Genomic DNA, 23,243 nt, shown 5'->3' with positions numbered 1-23,243 from the left:
ATGCCAAAAGAAAGGGAAATAAAAACAATGTTACCAAATTAATAAGAACTTTACTAGGTTCATGTTTTTTGGATGTCACGCAAGATCATGATTTTCATATTGATTTTGAAAATGGTGATGTAGCATCACCCTTTTTTAGTTTAGGGTAAAATTACAACATTATTAGTCGTGGCATTAAAAACAAAATACCATGAGTACGAAAGACATGAAAAGTCACGCTGAAATGTAATTTAGTGGTGATGCAGAGTCACCTCTTTTTTTTCATAGGTGAAATTATAACATTTTTTAATCATGACATTAAAGACCCAATATCATGACCGTTAAAGATATAATAAAACACATTGAAATGCAAAAGTGGTGATGCAACATCATTCCCGTTTTTTAGGGTTAGGTTGTGGTGGATAAACTCATAAAGACTACCCATTTCATTCCAATGAAGTCAACACACAAGGAAGGCAATGGTGTTGACATTTACGTGAGGTAAATTTCTAGGATTTATGGTGTGCACAAAGCAATCACTCCAACAAGGGATCCCAAGTTTATGTCGAATTTTTGGACATTTTTATCTAAGGGATCTTGGATTTGTTTAAATTTTAGCACAACCTACCATCGAAAACCACATGGACAAATAGAAAGAGTTAATCATATCATCTAGGACATGTTGAGGATGTATGCGATGGACAAACACAAGTGAAAATGGGAAAAATATTTTCACCTAATGGATTTTTATTATAATAATGGGTACCAATCATCTTTGAAGATGAGATCATTTGAAGCCTTATATGGAAAGAAGTGCAACACATCAAAAAGTTGGGACACTCTAGTTGACAAGGCAACTGTTGGTCCATATTTTCTTAGGTAACTAGAAGAGCAAGTAGTAAATATTAAACAAAATTGGAAAGTTTCCTGAGATAGATAGAAAAGGTATCTGGATAGGAATAAGTCAAATAGGGAATTCAAAATTAGCGACCAGGTCTTTCTGAAGGTGAAGAAAAAGATGTAAAAACCCTCAATATCGCCCAAAAAAAATATTTTTTAAATAAAATCTACCTCTATAGACATTCTACCTACTTGGTGCAACTGATATTATAAATTCAACATTTATATAATTCCTAATATGTAAATATTTATATTTATAATTAACCAGAAACACCACAATACTATTTATTGTAACTTCCTTACAACATTCTGTGTCACTTATCCTATAATTTTTTCAGAAACATTCAAAAGAAATTTATCCTATAATTTTCAATCTTTCCAACATATCGATGATGATCCAACCTTACTTACAATTATTTAAAACCTTAAACCCTTATATTATCGTGAGTAATTAATTGATTAATGCATGTGCTATATTATCGTGAGCTATGAATTGATTAGTGCATGTGGTATATTACTTCAATAGGCATATTATATGTTGTAGGTCTTTGTATAAAACCTTAAACCCTTATATCATTGTGAACCATTAATTGAGTAATGCATGTGGTATATTATCGTGAGCCATTATTTAAAACCTTAAACCCTTATATTAATAATGCATTAATCAATCGTCATTAATTGATTAATGCATTAATGCATTGATCAATCAGCATTAATTAATCATGGTTAATGCATTAATCAATCGTGAGCCATTAATTGATTAATGCATCAACCATTAATGGATTAATCAACATTCTGTGTCACTTATCCTATAATTCTTTCAGAAACATTCAAAAGAAATTTATCTTCAATATTTCCAACATATAGGTTAATTTGAATTTGTCTTCTATCTTTCCAACATATCGATGTTGATCCAACCTTACTTACAATTATTTAAAACCTTAAACCCTTATATTATCGTGAGCAATTAATTGATTAATGCATGTGTTATATTATCGTGAGCCATTAATTGATTAATGCATTAATAATGCATTAATGCATCGATCAGTCAGCGTTAATTAATCGTGATTAATTCATTAATCAATCGTGAGCCATTAATTGATTAATGCATCAACCATTAATGGATTAACCAATTGTGAGACATTAATTAATCGTGATTAATGCATTAATCAATTGTGTTAATCGTGAGCCATTAATTGATTAATGAATCAACCATTAATCCAGCCATTAATTGATTAATGCATCAACCATTAATGGATTAACCATTAATCCAGCCATTAATGGTTGATATCCAACCATTAATTGATTAATGCATCAACCATTAATGGATTAATCAATTGCGAGACATTAATTGATTAATGCATGAGCCATTAATTGATTAATGCATGTGATTTATTGCTTCAACTTCAATTACTTCAATAGACATATTATATGTTGTAGGTCCTTGTATAAATTGTGGAACATTGTCCATTTTGAATTTTGTGAATGCATATGATGTTAATCATTGATTATAATTTTACACTCATGTCACACGAATACACTACACTATTCTATATGCCCAATAGTTCTCACTTTATAGATTTCATGGTTTATTCGAAGTATTGCCATGACTCGTTGTATTGTTTTAATGTGACATTGGCTATATGGATGATGTCATTTCTCTTGTGGCTCTTGAATGTGGTATTAAATGGATTACATCTATATTAATATTTTGTATCATATTTGATTCTATAAATGTGAGATCTCTAGATCGTTTCATGCATATGCATGGAGCTTATCCTTGATGCCACGCATGATGAGTTGACCTAACATATCAACGGATATGATTGATGGGAATTTGATCAATGGTAAGGATGGAGTTATGGATTTGTTGTGATGTTAATGGCCTTATTGGGTTCTTCCATGCCATATTCATTTCTTTGAGTTTTCCATCGATTATGTCTATTTGTAGCTAGGTTTTTATGCATGGCTACCATCAACATTTCTCACTAGTTGTTCATTGTTCATTCCCTATCAGTGGCTAGCATTTGTTCATTAAATATATTGAATTATTTTGTGTCAATTTAAATGGGATTCCACTACACCATGTCACACATTTTTGACAAAGGTAATCCTTTTTAAGTTTCTCTTTTATGGCATTAGTGTTTTTAGTTGATTCACAACTGCATTGCACCTAATGACTATCTTCGTTACAATTTTTGCATGTTTACAAACTGTCTTACTTCATGGGTTAATATCTAGAGCCTTTCCTCTAAAACTTTTTCGCCGACAGTTCTTATGCCTTGTTTAATTCTTCATGCCAAGGAGATTATACACATGGTTTTCGTTCTAGACATATCAGCTAAATTTATTGTTTGACACCTAATTCTCTACTCTAATGATTATGGTGTGAAATGTGAATCATTAATGGAGTACAAGATATCTTGGAAGATAAATCCAATAGTCACAATAATAGATTTATATATGATATATTTTTAAATAATAATTCATTAAATCTTATCTTAATCTCTTGTCCATTATTTGTATGTGCTTAACATGGTATCAAAACAAAGGCACCAAAATTAAGCCACTATTTTTTGTGGCCTTTATATGCATATCAGTCCTTAAACTCTAACCATTATCCCTCATAGCAAAAAAGTGGGTGTTCTCCCTCATACCAAGATCTATCACATATCTCTACACCTCATTATAAGCTTGATATAATGTTCCTATGCACCATCCATGTCTAGTGAAAACGAATCTGCCCCATAAATGTCTAGTGGAAATGAAAATGTGGCCTTTCTATGCATATCAGTCCTGGAACTCTAACCATTATGCCTCATAGCAAAAAAATGGGTGTTCTCCCTCATATTCAGATCTATCACATATCTCTGCACCTCATTATAAGCCTGATATAATGTTCCTATGCACCATCCATGTCTAGTGGAAACGACTCTACGCCATCCATGTCTAGTGGAAACAAAAATGTGTATTTTAGATTTGTTATGGTGCATCTTAATGCTTCTGTGTCTCTACACGGAGTCTGAATTTCCATCTCTGCTCATGGTTTACCTTATCAAAAGAGTTTACTCACCAAACTTGTGTATAGAAAACCCTCATTATCACTCCTCCTATCATCTTTAAAAGTACTGAATAATCATTATAGGTCTTACCTTATAGGATTATCATATTAAGTGTCATTATTTCTTGTCAAAGTTTTTTTTTGGTTTCATCATTGAAACACATACCATAATCAAATATCCCAAAATTCCTTGATTTCAATGATCACACTATTGTCCATTTCCCATTTCGTTAGACACTTGCATCTCAACACTTTGCTTCAAATAAATAAGCCACATAGAAGGGGTTGATCTTGGATTGTGAAGAGATCAGGTTTTATTCAAAAAACAAAGAACATGTTGTGCAGCATGAGTTATCTACATTCAAACTCTAACATTTTTTTGTATGTCGTATTGATTATATGCGTTGATTTACTTATGTGTTGAATCATAGTTGTGTTGGACACAGATAGTCATTGATGTCAATATGGCAATATTCGAGGAGTAGATAGAGACAAGAGGAGCACACAGAGCCGAAGAAGAGGAGCACACAGAGCCATCAGAGTAGATGGATATGAGAGGAGCAAATATACCACAAATAAAGCTCAACCGTTGAATTGCGTGATTCGACGGCGGTGATTGTATTAGAGGGAGCCATCAGGAGGAAATAAGATGGAGAAATGAGGGCCGTCGGATCACGGCCATGCAGATCTGATGGCCATCGGGCAGTAGCGGAAACGGGTGGTCGAGAGTCGTTAGATATCCATGTGGCAAATCCAATAGTTATCGCACAACAACGTGGCATGGAGGTTAATGCACAGGAGACTTACAAACAGGCGGTAAGCGGGATTATCGCATCGCCTATTGGAAATGGGCAGTATCTCTATATGGCCACATGATCCAGTGAAATGGCAACACATGGTCGGTGCGATGGGCGTGAAACCACTTTCCCCGCAGGTTATCGTATGCGCAAGTTCGCGGGGCGGGAGATGCGAACGCCATAAGAGCTTGTGGTGGATGATCAAATGGCTGGGATAATCGCACACATTTCAGGGTTTGCAATGGTAGGGTTTTTCTCTGCAAACTCCTCTGTCGACAGTAAGCTCATAGCAGGTTCCGAAGACCTCTTCAACTTGGAAATCCAAAGTAAACGTGTTCGCTTTGGCACCATATTCACTCAGAAGCTGATTATTGTTCAGGGTTCATTTAACAGGTCACTCTTTGGCTCAGCATGGGTGCTGAAAGGCTTAGCGCACTTCCTCAACCATTCCAACCGAGGATTTTGACATCTAGGTGCTTTCTGGACCACTGAGGTTTTATAAGATTGATTGGGGTTTTACTGCTAAAGAGGAAAACGTTACCCCAGAACCATTTCTATTATGACTTTTAGGCTTTCTGCTATGAGCTAGGGATTTTAAGTTGATACTGAAATCTACTAGTTAATGGACTGAACTCAGTCTTTGGAAGAAGTGACAACTTCTTTTGCTTTCGAAACAGTATTTTACTTCCTCTGTAATTTATATTTGTCAGGTCTCATTTTCTTTTGATTAACATTAAAATCAAGCGAGTCAGAGGAAACGACAACAACTGAGGAGGAAACCTAAGAGACAGTGTAAGTGGAAACGAATGGAAAAAGGCATGGGAATGTATAAAAAAGTAGAAACAGAGAACTATTGGTGTGGTTATGGTGGTGAAGAACCCGAGGGTGAGATAGTAGAAGCGGCAGAGGCAAAAGAGGTAGAAAAAGCAGCGGAGGCTATAGAGGCAGCAGAAGCAGTAGAGGCAGGAGAGCAAGAGTGAGACAACCTGAGCTGAATAGAGTGCAGCAACATACCTGTTTATACCAAGGTTGGGTTGGAGCCCAAGAGGTTGGAGCCTCATAACTGAACAAGACTAAAGTCATTGGGGTAGGTGCTCCTAAGTGCAAAACCACTACAAAACAAAGTTGGTGCTCTGGAGGTTGGAGCCTCACTGGAGTCCAAGTTGGAGCCTGGCAACTATTCATAATCAGATTTATACTTATATTGTATTTATTTCTTTGCATTGTCTTGAGTTTTAATAAAAGAATTAAATTCACCTATTGATTTCTGTGTTCTATGTATACATATACATATCTATATAGGTTGTTGGAAATCACTAGGACAATTAAAAAAAAATAGTAAGAAATACTGATTCACCCCCCCTCTCAATATTTCTAACAATTGGTATGAGAGCAGGCTTCTTCATACTAACCTAACAGCTTGAAGAAGGATCTGTAGCGATGATGAGAAACCACGAAGCATCAAGAAGACCTCCTTTGTTCGATGGCACTAACTTTGGTTTTTGGAAGAAAAGAATGACTTACTACTTAATGTCCCTTGGACCTGAAGTCTGGCATTTTGTTCAAAATGAATACAAAACTACTTCAACTCTTACAACAGACCAAGATGAGAGGAAAGCCTACATCGCAATTGCAAAGGCCATGAACTCCATCACTAGTGGAATCACTGATTCCAAGTTTACAAAAATCATGCACTGTACCTTGGCCAAAGAAATGTGGGAGAAGCTAGTTGGATTGTACAATGGAGACTCAAAAGTAAAAAAGGTAAAGCTTCAAACTCACAGAAGACAATTTGAAAGTTTGAGTATGGAAGATGAAGAAGATATTGTAGCATACCTCCTCCGAGTAGCTAAAGTGGTAAATTCCCTGAAAGGATTGGACAAAAAAGTTGAAGAAAGTACCATTGTTCAAAAGGTATTAAGGTCTCTTCCAAACAGGTTTGACTCCAAAATAAGCACTATAGAAGAAGCAAAGGATCTAGATACCCTAAAAATGGATGAACTCCATGGAATTCTCACTGCCTATGAAATGAGGAAAGGTGGCCCAAGCTCCAAAGATGTAGCATTCAAGGCCTCAAGGTCAAAGAAGGGGAAATAAAGGAATGACTGTAGTGATGAGTCAAATGTGGAATCCAAATTGGCTCAATTTGTATGAAATCTTAAGAAAGAACCTAAGCTTAAAGGCAAGTATCCTCTTATCTGTTTTAAATGTGGTAAAATAGGTCATTATGCAGCAAAATGTCCTCATAAACATGACAATGATGATGAAGGAAATTCTAAAAGAATGGCACATAAAAAGAAAGGGTTCAATAAGAAAAGCTTCTTTTCCAAGCAACATGAGTCTGATGAGGATGAGTTTATGGTCATCAAAAAGAAATCATATGAGGAAAGCAATCATGATGAAAGCCAAGAAGCATTAATCATGGCACTCGCAGATGATGATGACTCAGAGCTGGAAGGAAATGTAGATGAACTGTTAATCAATGTCATTGAAGAAAAGGAGAAACTATGGAACAAAATGATTTCTCTCAAAGTGGAAAACAAGGAAATAAGAAGGAGAGAATATCTCTTGGAAGAAAAGCTTAAAGAAAAGGAAGAGACTTGTGAAGAACGCGAGACCGAAATAGTGTCTCTGAGAAAGGATTTGGAGCAAATTAAAAAGGTCTGTAAAAGCCCTCAAATACTTGAGACTATTCTGAAAAATCAAAAACCTCAGCATGAATATTGCAAAAAGCTATGCTGATGCACTTTCCTGCAATCCAAAAGATGAAAAGTGCACCCCAGATCGCAAGAATGAAGAGAGATTACTCCAAAGAAGAATGTGGAGCCGAATCATGGACACTATAGCAAATACAAACTTGTACTCCACCAAGGGCCCATCGCAAATCCAAGGAACGAGGGAGGAGTAATTCCCAGGAAGGAAATTGACTCAAACTATGGTTTCTTCAACAAGTACAAAACCATCTTTCTTGGACGTTTCTTTCACTGTAAAAACTTCGGTCATCAAGCCAGACATTGTATGGCTCACAGAAGTGAAAAGACAAAGCTAAAGGATAGAATAATCAACTCATATGCCCCCAAAAGGTAGGGACAAATCAAAACCTTTAATACATTTGATCCCTTGACCAAATTTGATCTGATTTGCTCTTTCTGCTACAATAATGGACACTATGAACAAGATTGCCCACTCAAAGGAAGAAAGATGAGTAGCAAGAACTCCAGTATGGACAAATGTGTCCTGGCTCTATATGCTCAAAATAATGGAAACCAGTGGTTTATAGATAGTGGGTGCTCCAGACACATGACAGGAGACAGAAGGAAGTTTGTCTCATTGAGAAAAAAGGAAGGGAATGTGTCCTTTGGAAGCGGATCTGGCAGAATTGCAGGAAAAGGAACAGTTACTTTGATCAATGGAAAAGGAAAAGCTCAAGATGCTCTGCTAGTTGATGGATTCAAACACAACCTCTTGAGTGTCAGCCAAATCTATGATCAAGGACATAAGTTTGTTTTCAGCACCAAAGACTGTGAAATAAGGAACTCTGCCTCAGGGAAACTTGTGGCAAAAGGGGTGAGGACACTAGACAACATTTACATTTTGAACAAGATTCAAGAAAATAAATGCTACCTGAGTCAGACAAATGAGAGTTTCCTGTGGCACAAGCGACTTGGACATACAAGCTTCAAAAATCTGATCAATATCAGCAAGATAAAAGCTGTACAAGACATCCCAAGGCTGTTCAAACCAAATCAAGTAGTATGTGGTCCATGTCAACATGGAAAGCAGACTAGAATCAGCCACAAGACAAAGGAACACTCTACATCGAAGCCCTTAGAGATCATCCATGCTGATGTATGTGGGCCAACTAGAAATCAAGCACTCCAAGGAGAAAGGTTCTTTGTGTTATTTGTTGATTATTATACTAGAATGATGTGGATATATTTCATAAAGTATAAATCTGAAACTTTTGAGTGTTTCAAGAATCTAAAAGCCCTTGTATAAAATGAAAAATATTCAAAAATTAAGTGCCTCAGAACAGAAAAAGGAGGAGAATTCACATCAAACAAGTTTAGTGAGTTCTATAATATTCATGGAATTAAAAGGGAATTATCGGCTGCCATAACACCTCAGCAAAATGGGGTAGTTGAAAGAAGAAACCGAATAGTCTAAGCAATGGCGAGAACTATGCTATTAGCAATAGACTTACAGCCTAGATTCTGGAGAGAAGCAGTAGGGATAGCTGTCTACACACTGAATCGAACTCAATTAAGACCAAATTGTGATAAAACTACTTATGAGCTATGGAAAGGAAGACCTGCTTCGGTGAAGTACTTCAAGATCTTTGGAAGCAAGTGCTTCATAAAAATAAATGATGGTTCACTAGGAAAGTTTGATTCTCGGGTTGATGAAGGGATATTTCTTGGATACTCTACACGGGGCAAGGCTTACAAGTGCTACAATTATGGACTGAAGAAAATAGTGGAAAGCATTGATGTAAAGGTTGATGAAGATCTTCCAATAAAGGAAATTGAAGAACATGAAGATGACTCTCTCATTGAAGAAGAAGAACCTAAAGAAGAAGAAATAGATGAGGAAGAAGAAGAAGAAGAAGAAGAAGAAGAAAGAGAACCACCTAATACTACTTCTAAGACGAAGTATGTCCAAAGACACCATCCAGAAGAGCAGATCATTGTTGATAAAGATGAAGGTGTGCAGACCCGAAGAAGGATAACAATTACACCCAAGAGAAAAGTCATTGCCCTCCTATCTATGATAGAACCAGAAACATTTGCAGAAGCAAGTAAGGATTCTTATTGGGTAAAAGCCATGGAAGAAGAAATGACCCAAATTGAGAAGAAAAAGACATGGGAGCTGGTACCTTGTCCAAAGGACAAAAACATAATAGGAACCAAATGGGTGTTCAAAAATAAATTGAATGAGGAAGGACAGGTTATCAGAAACAAGGCAAGACTTGTCTGTAAAGGCTATTCACAAATTGAAGGAATTGACTCTGAAGAGACATTTGCACTAGTGGCTTGTATGGAAGCTATCAGGATGTTATTGGCTTTTTATTGCTCAAAAGGATTCAAAATCTATCAAATGGATGTGAAATTAGCATTTCTAAATGGGGAACTCAAGGAGGAAGTCTACATGGAGCAGCCATAAGGTTTTGATCTAACAACAAGAAAGGACTTAGTTTGTAAGTTGAAAAAGGCTTTATATGGGTTGAAACAAGCTCCTAGAGCTTGGTATGCAAGACTGGATCACTATCTACAACAACAAGGCTTCAAAAGGGGAGTGGTTGGAAGCAATCTATACATAAAGACAGATCAAGATAAGTTACTAGTTTCTCTTGTTTATGTCAATGATCTGATTTTTACTAGTAATAATGATGAAATGATCCATGAATTTTCTCAAAACATGTCAAAAGAGTTTGAGATGTGAATGATAGGAGAACTATCCCACTTCCTTGGACTTCAAATATCTCAAAATAGAGCAGGATTGTGTATATCTCAAACCAAATATCTACAAGACATGCTCAAAAAATATGGAATGGAGGATTGTGCACCCATGAGTACACCTATGACCACAAACTGCAAACTGAGCAAAGATGATGACTCCCCTCTAGTAGACGCAACTCATTACAGGTTAATGATTGAAGCCCTTCTATACTTAACAGCTACACGACCAGACATAATGCAAGCAGTAGGAATGGTGGGAAGATTTATATCTACTCCCAAACAATCCCATTTATTAGTTGTAAAAATAATTCTTAGACATCTGAAGGGAACTTCTGATTTCGGTCTTTGGTACCCAAAGGACTCAACATTGACTATAGCTGCATACACCGATGTTGATTGGGCTGGAAGTATAGATTATCGGAAAAGCACTAGTGGAAATGAATTATTCCTAGGAGATTGTTTGGTATCCTGGCTCAGCAAAAAACAGTCATCCATATCATTATCCACAGCTGAAGCTGAGTATATTGCTGTAGCATACTGTTGTTCTCAGATACTATGGATGAAGGAAGCTCTAAAATATCTCGAAATATGTACAGATCAGCCAATTTCCATCTATTGTGACAACACAAGTGCTATCAGTCTCAACAAAAATCCTGTGATGCACTCAAGAACCAAACACATACCAATCAAGTATCATTTCCTCCGTGAACAAGTAGCTGAACAAAACATCGTCCTAGAATATAGCAGTACTAAGGAGCAGATAGCTGATATTTTCACAAAACCTCTTCTTTGAGAAGCATTTGAACATCTGCGTCAAAAGCTGGGGGTTATTTCTTTATCATCACACAAGCTCATTCATAAAGATGTAGAAGGACAGGGGGAGCAGTTTGATAGGGGGAGTCCATATGCATCCCTTTGCCATTGATGTCAAAGGGGGAGAAAGTAGAAGAATATTGCCATCAATAACAAAGGGGGAGATTGTTGGACACAGATTGTCATTTATGTCAATATGGCAATATTCGAGGAGCAGATAGAGACGAGAGGAGCAGACAACTTAGCCGAAGAAGAGGAGCACACAGAGCCATCGAAGCAGATGGAGACAAGAGGAGAAAATATACCATGGATAAAGCTCAGCCGTTGAATCACGTGATTCGACGATGGTGGTCATATCAGAGGGAGCCATCGGGAGGAAATAATATGGAGAAACGAGGGTCGTCAGATCGCAACCATGTAGATCTAACAGCCATCGAGCAGCAACGGAAATGGGTGGTCGAGAGTCGTTAGATCTCCACGTGGCAAATCCAACGGCTATCGCGCAGGAAAGTGGCATGGAGGTTAATGCACAGGAGACGTACAAACAGGCGGTAAGCGGGATTATCGCACCACCTATCGGAGATGGGCGATATCTGTATATGGCCGCACGATCCAGTGAAGCAACAACACGTGGTCGATGTGATGGGCGCGAAACTGCTTTCCCCACGGGTTATCATGTGCGCAAGTTCGCAGGGCGGGAGCTGTGAACGCCATCAAATCTTGTGGTGGATGATCGAACGGCTAGGATAATCGTGAACATTTCGAGGTTTGCAATGGTAGGGTTTTGCTCTGTAAACTCTTATGTCGACAGTAAGCTCATAGTGGGTTCCAAAGACCTCTTCAACTTGGAAATATAGAGTAAACGCGTCCGCTTTGGCACCATATCCACTCAGAAGCTGATTATTGTTCAGGGTTCATTTAATAGGTCACTCTTTGGCTCAGCATGGGTGCCAAAAGGCTTAGCATACTTCCTCAACCATTCCAACCGAGGGTTTTGACATCTAGGTGCCTTTTGGACCACTGAGGTTTTATAATATTGATTGGGGTTTTACCGCTGCAGAGGACAACCCCTGAACCATTTCTATTATGACTTTTAGGCTTTCTACTACGAGCTAGGGATTTTAAGTTGATACTGAACTCTATTAGTTAATGGACTGAACTCAGTCTTTGGAAGAAGTGGCAGCTTCTCCGGATTTCCAAATAGTATTTTACTTCCTCTGTAATTTATATTTGTTAGCTATCATTTTCTTTTGATTAACATTATTTAAATGAAGCGAGTCAGAGGAAACGACAGTGACTCAGGAGGAAGCCTAAGAGACGATGTAAGTGGAAACGAATGGAAAAAGGCATGGGAATGTATAAAACAGTAGAAACAGAGAACTGTTGGTGCAATTATGGTGGTGAAGAACCCGAGGGTGAGATAGTAGAAGCAGCAGAGGCAAAAGATGCAGAAAAAGCAGTGGAGGTTGTAGAGGCAGCAGAAGCAGCAGAGGCAGGAGAGCAGGAGTGAGACAACCTCAGCTGAATAGAGTGCAGTAGCATACCTATTTATACCAAGGTTGGGTTGGAGCCCAAGAGGTTGGAGCCTCAGAACTGAACAAGACTAAAGCCATTTGGGTAGGTGCTCCTAAGTGCAGAACCATTGCAAAACAAAGTTGGTGGTCTAGAGTTTGGAGCCTCACTGAAGTCCAAGTTGGAGCTTGGCAACTATTCACAATCAGATTTATACTTATATTGTATTTATTTCTTTGCATTGTCTTGAGTTTTAATAAAATCATTACATTCAGTTATTGATTTCTGTGTTCTGTGTATACATATACATATCTATATAGGTTGTTGGCAATCACTAGAACAATTAAAATAAAAAAATAGTAAGAAATACTGATTCACCCCCCCTCTCAGTATTTCCAACAAGTTGAATAGTTGTCATTAATTACTACTTGAGAGACAAGGAATTTATGTTCGAGTCAACCGAAGGTGGTCCTGAATCAGTCGAATATAGAAAGAGACAGAGGAAAAATATTTTGATGTAGAGGAAAAACCATTTGTTTGTTTTTCTTATTCTGACTGGATTTATTCAAGAAGAACAAAGAGCTATTCCTTGATTTCCTTTCATTACAGATCTTCTACCGATGAGACTACTACTGAGCAAACTTGCTCACTTCTAATGGTGAATGTGCTGAGAGGAATTGGCTACATTGATTAAGGTCTTGAGGATGCTTCTCCTAGGGCTTGACATAGAAGGCTTTGTCCCTCCATAAAGGAGTCGTGACATATATATTATATTTGAATGGTGTGAACACAACAATTGGAGTGTTGGCATGACTAGTTTGTTGAATGACATAGATATGGAATACATAGGTTCATTTCTCTGCAATGATTAAATTCGTCTCTTGAAAGATAGTCCATTGGTCCATTAGAATGTTGGTCCTAAACAATATTTCACCATTAGACAAAACTTTTTCTCTGTTGCTTGTGGTTGGCATGTCTATGCATCTTTTTGGGTTGAGTTTTGATGGCATACGATGGTGTGATGAATGGAGTTATAGTTTGACTACAATGATTCTGTGTTATAGCAACATGGTGGTGTTCCTCTATTATCTATGGGTACGCAAATATAAGAAAGTGTTATTTTCAGTGCGTTGACTGAAATCCTACGTTCAATCTATGTTCAATGATTTATGCATGACAATATGTATCACTTATATATATGATGGAAAATAATGTAATGTGTGTTTTAAGGTATGTGAAATTTATTTGTGATATGTGCATTAAACTGTAATGAATTCCATGTGTGGTCCTCCCCATAAGGTTCATTGGTTGATGTGTTGAATGCGCTGAGATCATATATGTGCATTGAAGAGATTTATACTTTACGTTGTTATCAGAGACAACAATTGGGCTCAAATTGAAATGGTTTTTAGTACCTTGTTATATAGAAACGTTCGAATATATTGGTAGGCCTGCAATCATACTTCAAAGAATTTCATGAACTGTGAATTTCAAACATAATTCACGAATTGATTAATCTCATAGTGTATTGGCATGTTGAAGAGGCATCAAATATATCTTGAATATTTATATTAATACTTTCATTCACCATAGATTTCACCACATACAAGTCTCAATTGCAGTGATCTAGCATTTATAGTTATTTGTTCATTTCTGGTAAAGATAACACGTTTCTGTTTCTAACTTGAATTGTTGAAAAGATGTCTAGACTTGATGATGAGTTAGAGTTCTTGAATACCATAATTCATTGCACTATTGATGGGATGGTAAAAATCATCAAGGACACACTTTATGACATTAAACTTATTTACAATGCATAAAAAAATATTGAGCTTTTGCAACTTGAATCATAGCCACAACAAGATGAGCTACAATAGTGTAGTCATCATTATGAACTAGTCTTTTTTCAAAATAATCTTTTATTTCATGTTGAGATAGAAACCCATTAGTATCCAACAAGTGATCAAATCAGTGACATTGAGGTTGATTCCCATCATGTTCCCAACTTAAGAGAAGATTTTCATGTAGATGTAGAAGTTCAGTTTGCACTTCCCCAACCCATCATCAAACCTTGGTAATATATTATCAACAATAGAAACATAACCAATATTGGATATGGAAATGAGGTTTCTCCTCACACTCCAAAATATTTCAAACCCATCCATTTTCATAGTGCTAGGTTTCTTCATGATGATCCATATTCACCTATTCCCACTCCTCATTCACAAAAAATTATCAAATGTCAACATTGTCACACAGTTGGCCATGTGAAAGAACATTGTTTTGATATTCACGTGCATGAGAATTGTGCTCAACATACTTATCATTCAAACAAATTCTTTTGAAACAAGCCTCTTGCAAGAACAAATATTCATCTTGCATGGATGGCTTCGTGGCAATGGACTTTAATAACCAAGAATATATTTTTCTCATATCACATTATTTGTTCTTGAGTATTAAAATGTCTTTTGAGATCTCTTTATGTTCTAACCTTATATCTAAGAGGGGGGGAATTGATGCTCATCTACAAGCTTCAAAGATAAATCAAGAAATATTTAGCTATAATCTAAACCTATTGCCTAAGTCTCGAGCTAGAGTTAGCCATAACTAGATTCATAGTTTTAGTTAGAGACAGAGAATCCCATGACCATCACTTGGTTGGTGGTTTTCTTTAAACCATTGTAGGTTGAGACCTCCCTTTTCTAGGTTAATGGTCTCCCTTTTTCCATAGGTTGAGACCTCCCTTTTCTAGGTTAATGGTCTCCCTTTCCAGAACATTAGGGACACTTCCTCTATTATATGAATAACAACTTATTTCCAGATTTGGAATTGTTCCAGGAACTACACTATGAATTCCAGTGTTGGTTGTCATCCTTAAACCACCACCAGTTGAGACCTTGAGTTCTCCCACCTTTTGGGTTTGTGGTCTTCCTTAAAAACCACCTTTTGAGAGAGCTCATTCAACCTATTGTTATCATGGATTGTTTTATTTTTATTTCAACTCTCTTCTTGGACTTGTATATACCCCTTTGGATTAAGGGGAGTAATGTTGGACACCTAATCTACTAAGGGTTATGGCGTGGAAGGAGAATCATCAACAAAGTCCAAGAAACCTTGGAAGATGAATCCAATGGTCACAATCATTTGTATTTGTATGTGATAACTTTCAGAATAATAATTCATTAATGATTATCTTAATTTTTTGTCCATTATTTGTATATGTGTTAACATTTCCAATGCATATAAGTTCATATATTTTACAATGCCATTCTCTCGCTTAGGTGACTATACAAAGTCCCTTGGTCTCCTTTAATTGTATAGCGAAATCATTTATTTGTTAGTATCAAAAGTTATAAAAGTAATAATGATTTTCACTGAAACATTGGCCTTTGTATTCTAATTTTTGTTTAAAATTAGTAGTTCAATTTTAGCATAACTTCCACCATAGTGGAAAAGAGGGTTTTTGTCCCCTTAAGCAGAAACTCTTTCTTATGTTTTAATTATGCTTACACATAAGCATGTTAGGGTTTTGTCTTTCAACATTAAACAAAATATATTTCAAGGGGTTCCAGTTTTCTTGCTAGTTGTAATATACAAATTTATTCTTCCTGTGCATATAAGCCTCCTTTGGACTCCATGGCCTTTACTGGAGTTTGCAATAAACATCTTTTTTCAAAATGAATTCCTCGTGTTAATTTCTAAACTATGTCTTCCTTATTACATTTTACCCTCTTTGAGATTTTGACCATGAGTCAATCTTTTATTTCCATAATTTGTTTATAAGGTTACGATTATCGCATGTTAAGGTATGGGGTTTTCTCCTTTCAAATGACTGTCAAATTGTAAAAAAATATAATTTTCCTACAGATAGTCGTTTTTCAATACATACAAGAAACCTTTGTATAATTTCTTGTATTTTTTCTTGGTTACAACTAGCACAACTAAATTTACCAATGTGATTGATAAACGTTGATAAGCGTATATGAAACATATATACAACCACATTTTCCAATGTGGTTGATATACGCCCATAAGCTTATATCAACCACATTAATAATTATTATGGGTTTTTTTTAACACCAACTATTTAGAATTATTAATAACAATATAAATATTAACAACCAGATTATTTATATATATATTATTGTATTAATATTATAATAATAATATAAACTCCTAATATATATTAATTAATAATAAAACTAGTTCATAATAATATTAGATTATCATTTTATTATTAAAATAATATAATAATATAATTATTATATTATTATAATGATAATATAAAATTATAAAAAAAATAATAACAATTATATTGTATTATAATAATAATAATAATATAATTAGTATTATGATATTATAATATATTATTATAATAATAACATTAAAGACCAATTATTTATGATAATTAATACCTATATAAACAATAAAAACTATATTCTTATATATTATATATTTATGATTATTATATTAATATTATTATAATAATATAAACTCGTAATATTATCATTATTATTAGGCTTTAGTATTTTTAATATTTATCTTAGGGTTTGTATATACTTGGTTTATAATATTAGTCCCTTTTGTTTATTATTATCCAAGGGATTAATAATAAAATCCCAAGGGATTATGAACAAACAAGAATAATATTAAACAAGAAGGACTAATATTATAAACCCAAGGAACTAATAAACCCCACTGTTTAATATAATAAACCTAAGGAATTAGTGAACCCAACAGATAAATATTAAAAACCCAAGGGGTCAAGAAGCACAAGGAATTGATATTACAAACACAAGAGATTAATAAAGATGACCATGATTGATATTATAAACCTAAGTTAATAATAAAACCAAAGGATTAATACTTAAACCCCAAGGGATTATGAACCTAAGGAAATAATATTAAACCCAAGGGACTAATATTATAAACCCAACATTGGTAAACCCTAATATAAATATTAGAAAGACTAAAATAAACATGGTTTATTTTAATGGTGAGAGAATCCTTGTCACATGTGACATTCAACCATGGTTGTATATGATTGACAATGGTTGACCATGATCGATATTATAAACCTAAGGGAATAATAAACCCGATTGATATTATAAACCCCAAGGAATAATAAAACTAAGGGATTAAAACTAAAACCCGGAGGGATTATGAACCCAAGGGAATAATATTAAACCCATGGGACTAATATTATAAACCCAACATTGTTAAACCCAAATATAAACACTACAAACACTAAAATAAACATGTTTTATTTTGATGGTGAGACAATCATTGTCGCAATGCAACATTCAAACATGGTTGAACATGGTTTGCCATGATTGAAAATGGTTGACCATGATTGGTTTTCTAAACCCAAAGGAATCATAAAACAAATGGATTAATACTAACTAAACCAAAAGGAATAATAAAATGAAGGGATTAACTCTAAAACCCCAAGGGATTATGAACCAAAGGGAATAATATTAAACCCATGGGACTAATATTATAAACCCGACATTGGTAAACCCAAATTTCAATACTACAAACACTAAAATAAACATAGTTTATTTTAATGGTGAGACAATCCTTGTCACAATGCGACATTCAAACATGGTTGACCATGCTTGGCTATGATTTATATGATAAACCTAAGAGAACAAAAAATCCAAAGATTTGATATTATAAAACCAAATGAATAATAAACCCAAGGGATTAATACTAAAACCCCAAGGGATTATGAACCCAAGAGAATAATATTACGCCCAAAGGACTAATATTCTAAACCCAAAATTTGTAGAACCAAATATAAGTATTACAAACTCTAAAATAAACATGGTTTATTTTCATGGTGAGGCAATCTTTGTCAAAATAAGACATTCAACCAAGGGGCTAATATTGTAAACCCAACATTGGTAAACCCTAATATAAATATTAAAATAAACATCGTGTATTTTGACGGTGAGACAATTCTTGTCACAATGCGACATTCAACCATGGTTGACGATGTTTGGCTATGATTAAGAATGGTTTACCATGATTTATATTATAAACCAAAGAGAATAATAAACCTAAGGGATTGATATTATAAACCCAATTGAATAATAAACCCAAGGGATTAATACTAAATCCTAAGGCATTATGAACCGAAGTGAATAATATTAATCCCATGGGACTAATATTATAAACCAAACATTGGTAAACCCAAAAATCAGTACTACAAACACTAAAATAAACATAGTTTATTTTAATGGTTAAAGACCAAAATAAACATGGTTTATTTTCATGGTGAGAGAATCCTTGTCACAATGTGACATTCAACCATAGTTGACCATGGTTGTCTATGATTGAAAATCGTTGATCATGATCAATATTATAAACCTAAGGGAATAATAAACCTGAGGGATTGATATTATAAACCCCAAGGAATAATAAAACTAAGGGATTAATATGAAAACCCCAAGGGATTATGAACCCAAGGGAATAATATTAAACCCATGGGACTAATATTGTAAACCAAACATCATTAAACTCAAATATAAACACTGTAGACACTAAAATAAACATGTTTTATTATGATGGTGAGTCACTCATTGTCACAATGTGACACTCAAACACGGTTGAACATGGTTTGCTATGATTAACAATGGCTGGCCATGATTAATATTCTAAACCCAAAGGAATAATAAAACGAAGGAATTAATACTAACTAAACCCAAAGGAATAATAAAACGAAGGGATTAATACTAAATCCCCAAGAGATTATGAACCGAAGGGAATAATATTAAACCCATGGGACTAATATTATAAACGCAATATTGGTAAACCCAAATATAAATACTACAAACACTAAAATAGACATAGTTTATTTTAATGGTGAGACAATCCTTGTCACAATGCGACATTCAAACATGGCTGACCATGTTTGGATACGATTTATATCATAAACCTAAGGGAATAAAAAACACGAAGTTATGATATTATAAACCCAAGGGATTAATACTAAAACCCCAAGGGATTATGAACCCAAGGGAATAATATTAAGCCCAAGGGACTAATATTATAAACCCAACATTTGTAAACCCAAATATAAATATTACAAACACTAAAATAAACATGGTTTATTTTCATTGTGAGGCAATCTTTGTCAAAATAAGACATTCAACCAAGGGACTAATATTATAAACCCAACATTGGTAAACCCTAATATAAATACTACAAATACTAAAATAAACATGGTGTATTTTGACAGTGAGACAATTCTTGTCACAATGTGACATTCAACCATGGTTGACGATGTTTGGCTATGATTGAAAATTGTTTACCATGATTGATATTATAAACCAAAGGGAATAATAAACCCAAGGGATTGATATTATAAACCCAAATGAATAATAAACCCAAGGGATTAATACTAAAACCCAAGGGATTATGAACCCAAGGGAATAATATTAAACCCATGGGACTAATATTATAAACCCAACATTGGTAAACCCAAATATAAATACTACAAACACAAAAATAAACATGGTTTATTTTGATGGTGAGACAATTCTTGTCACGATGTAATATTCAACCATGGTTGACCATGTTTGGCTATGATTGACAATGGTTTACAATGATTGATATTATAAACCAAAGGGAATAATAAACCTAAGGGATTGATATTATAAACCCAAATGAATAATAAACCCAAGGGATTAAGACTAAAACCCAAGATATTATGAACCCAATGAAATAATATTAAACCCAAGGGACTAATATTATAAACCCAACATTCATAAAACCAAATATAAATATTACAAAGTCTAAAATAAACATGATTTATTTTCATGGTGAGGCAATCTTTGTCACTGTGTCACATTCAACCGTGGTTGACCATGATTGATATTATGAACCTTGTTGGAATAATAATCCCAAGAGATTGATATTAAAACCCAAATGAATAATAAACCCAAGGGATTAATACTAAAACCCCAAGGGATTATGAACCCAAGGGAATAATATTAAACCTAAGGGCCTAATATTATAGACCCAATAGTCATAAACCCGAATGTAAATATTATAAAGACCAAAATAAACATGATTTATTTTCATGGTGAGACAATATTTGTCAAAATGGGACATTCAACCCTGGGACTAATATGGTAAACCCAAATATAAATATTACAAACACTAAAATAAACATGGTTTATTTTCATGGTGAGGCAATCTTTGTCAAAATGCGATATTCAACCATGGGACTAATATTATAAACCTAAATTTTGTAAACCCAAATATAAATACTACAAACACTAAAATAAACGTGATTTATTTTGATGGTGAGACAATCCTTGTGACAATGCGAGATTCAACCATGGTTGACCGTGATTGATATTATAAACCTAAGGGAATAATAAACCCAAGGGACTGATATTATAAACCCAAAGGAATAATAAAACTAAGGGATTAATACTAAAACCCCAAGGGATTATGAACCAAAGGGAATAATATTAAACCCATGGGACTAATATTATAAACCCAATATTGATAAACCCAAATATAAATACTACAAACACTATGGTAAACATGGTTTATTTTGACGGTGAGACAATCCTTGTCATAATGCAACATTCAAACATGGTTGACCATGGTTGGCTATGATTGACAATGGTTGACCATGATTGATATTATAAACATAAGGGAATAGTAAACCCAACTTATTTACATTATAAACCCAAATGAATAATAAACCCAAGGGATTCATACTAAACCCCAAGGCATTATGAACCCAAGGTAATAATATTAAACCCAAGGGATTAATACTAAAACCCCAAGGGATTATGAACCCAAGGGAATAATATTAATCCCAAGGGACTAATATTATAAACCCAACATTTGTAAACCTAAATATAAATATTACAAAGACTAAAATAAACATGATTTATTCATGGTGAGACAATCATTGTGCCAATGTGACATTCAAACATGGTTGACGATGATTGATATTATAAACATGAGGTAACAACAAACCCAAGGGATTGATATTATAAACCCAAATGAATAATGAACCCAAGGGATTAATACTAAAACCCCAAGGGAATAATATTAAACCCAAGGGACTAATATTATAAAACCAACATTCGTAAACCCAAATATAAATGTTACAAACACTAAAATAAACACCATTTATTTTCATGGTGTGACAATCCTTGTCACAATGTGACATTCAAGCATGGTTGACCATGGTTAGCTATTATTGACAATGGTTTACCATGATCGATATTATAAACCTAAGGGAATAATAAACCCAAGGGATTAATATGATAAACCCAAAGGAATAATAAAACGAAGGGATGAATACTAAAACCGCAAGGGATTATGAACCCAAGGGAATAATATTAAACCCAAGGGACTAATATTATAAACCCAGCGTATATAAACCCTAAGACAAATATTATAAACATTGAAATAAACATAATGGACCATCATTGATTTTCATATTGAGATAATCCTTATCAAAATTCCATGTTGGACCATGGTCGACATCATAATAAACCATGTTTGACTCAAGAATAATAAACCCAAGTGATTGATATTATAAACCCAAGGGATTAATACTAAAACCCCAAGGGATTATGATGCAAAGGGAATACTATTAAACAAAAGGGACTAATAATATAAACCTAAGGGAATAATAAACCCAAGGGATTATTATTTATTTTCATGGTGAGACAATCCTTGTCACAATGTGACATTCAAGCATGGTTGACCATGGTTGGCTATGATTGACAATGATTTACGATGATCGATATTATAAACCCAAGGAATTAATATGAGAAACCCAATGGAATAATAAAATGAAGGGATTGATACTAAAACCCCAAGGGATTATGAACCCAAGGGAATAATATTAAATCCAAGGGACTAATATTATAAACCCAGCGTATATAAACCATAAGACAAATATTATAAACATTAAAATAAACATGATCGACCATCATTGATTTTTCATATTCAGACAATCCTTATCACAATTCCATGTTGGACCATGGTCGACATTATAATAAACCATGTTTGACTTGAGAATAATAAACCCAAGGGATTAATACTAAAACCCCAAGGGATTATGAACCTAAGGGAATATTATTAAACAAAAGGGACTAATAATATAAACCCAAGGGAATAATAAACCCAAGGGATTGATATAACAAACCCAAAGGAATAATAAACCCAAGGGATTAACGCTAAAACCTCAAGCAATTATGAACGCAAGGAATTATTAATATTAAAAAGTTAAAGAATGAAGAAACCCAATAATTTGATATTATAAACCATTGGGAATTAATAAATCCAAGGGAAAAATATTAGAAACCAAAGGGATCAAAAATGGCAGGGGATCAATATTAAAAACAGAAGGGATTAATAGGAATTAATTTCCTAAACCCAATGGATTGATCAACCCAAATGACTATGAATATTATAAACCTAATGGATCAATAAACCCTAGGGATTGTTATATTATGAAAATAGCATGTTAATAAATTGATCCAGGTGGATATTGGTGGCCACCTGCCAAGTCCACCTGGACCCCCACCATTGTCTTTCTCAGCATTTTCAGTTTCCTTAATTGTAGCACAACTTACTATTTTAAGCAGTTTTTCGGGTCCTGAACTTCCGGAGCCGTTTTGAGGCCCTAAACGACGCTTTTTGGGGAATCCAGGGGCAACATGGGTCCATGGAAGTGCTCGG

The sequence above is a fragment of the Pinus tabuliformis genome, chromosome 2_1, assembly GCF_031772625.1.
Source record: "Pinus tabuliformis cultivar Carrire ecotype Pingquan chromosome 2_1, CPIR1, whole genome shotgun sequence".
NCBI lineage: Eukaryota > Viridiplantae > Streptophyta > Pinopsida > Pinales > Pinaceae > Pinus > Pinus tabuliformis.
Note: the sequence above shows the minus strand (reverse complement) of the source record.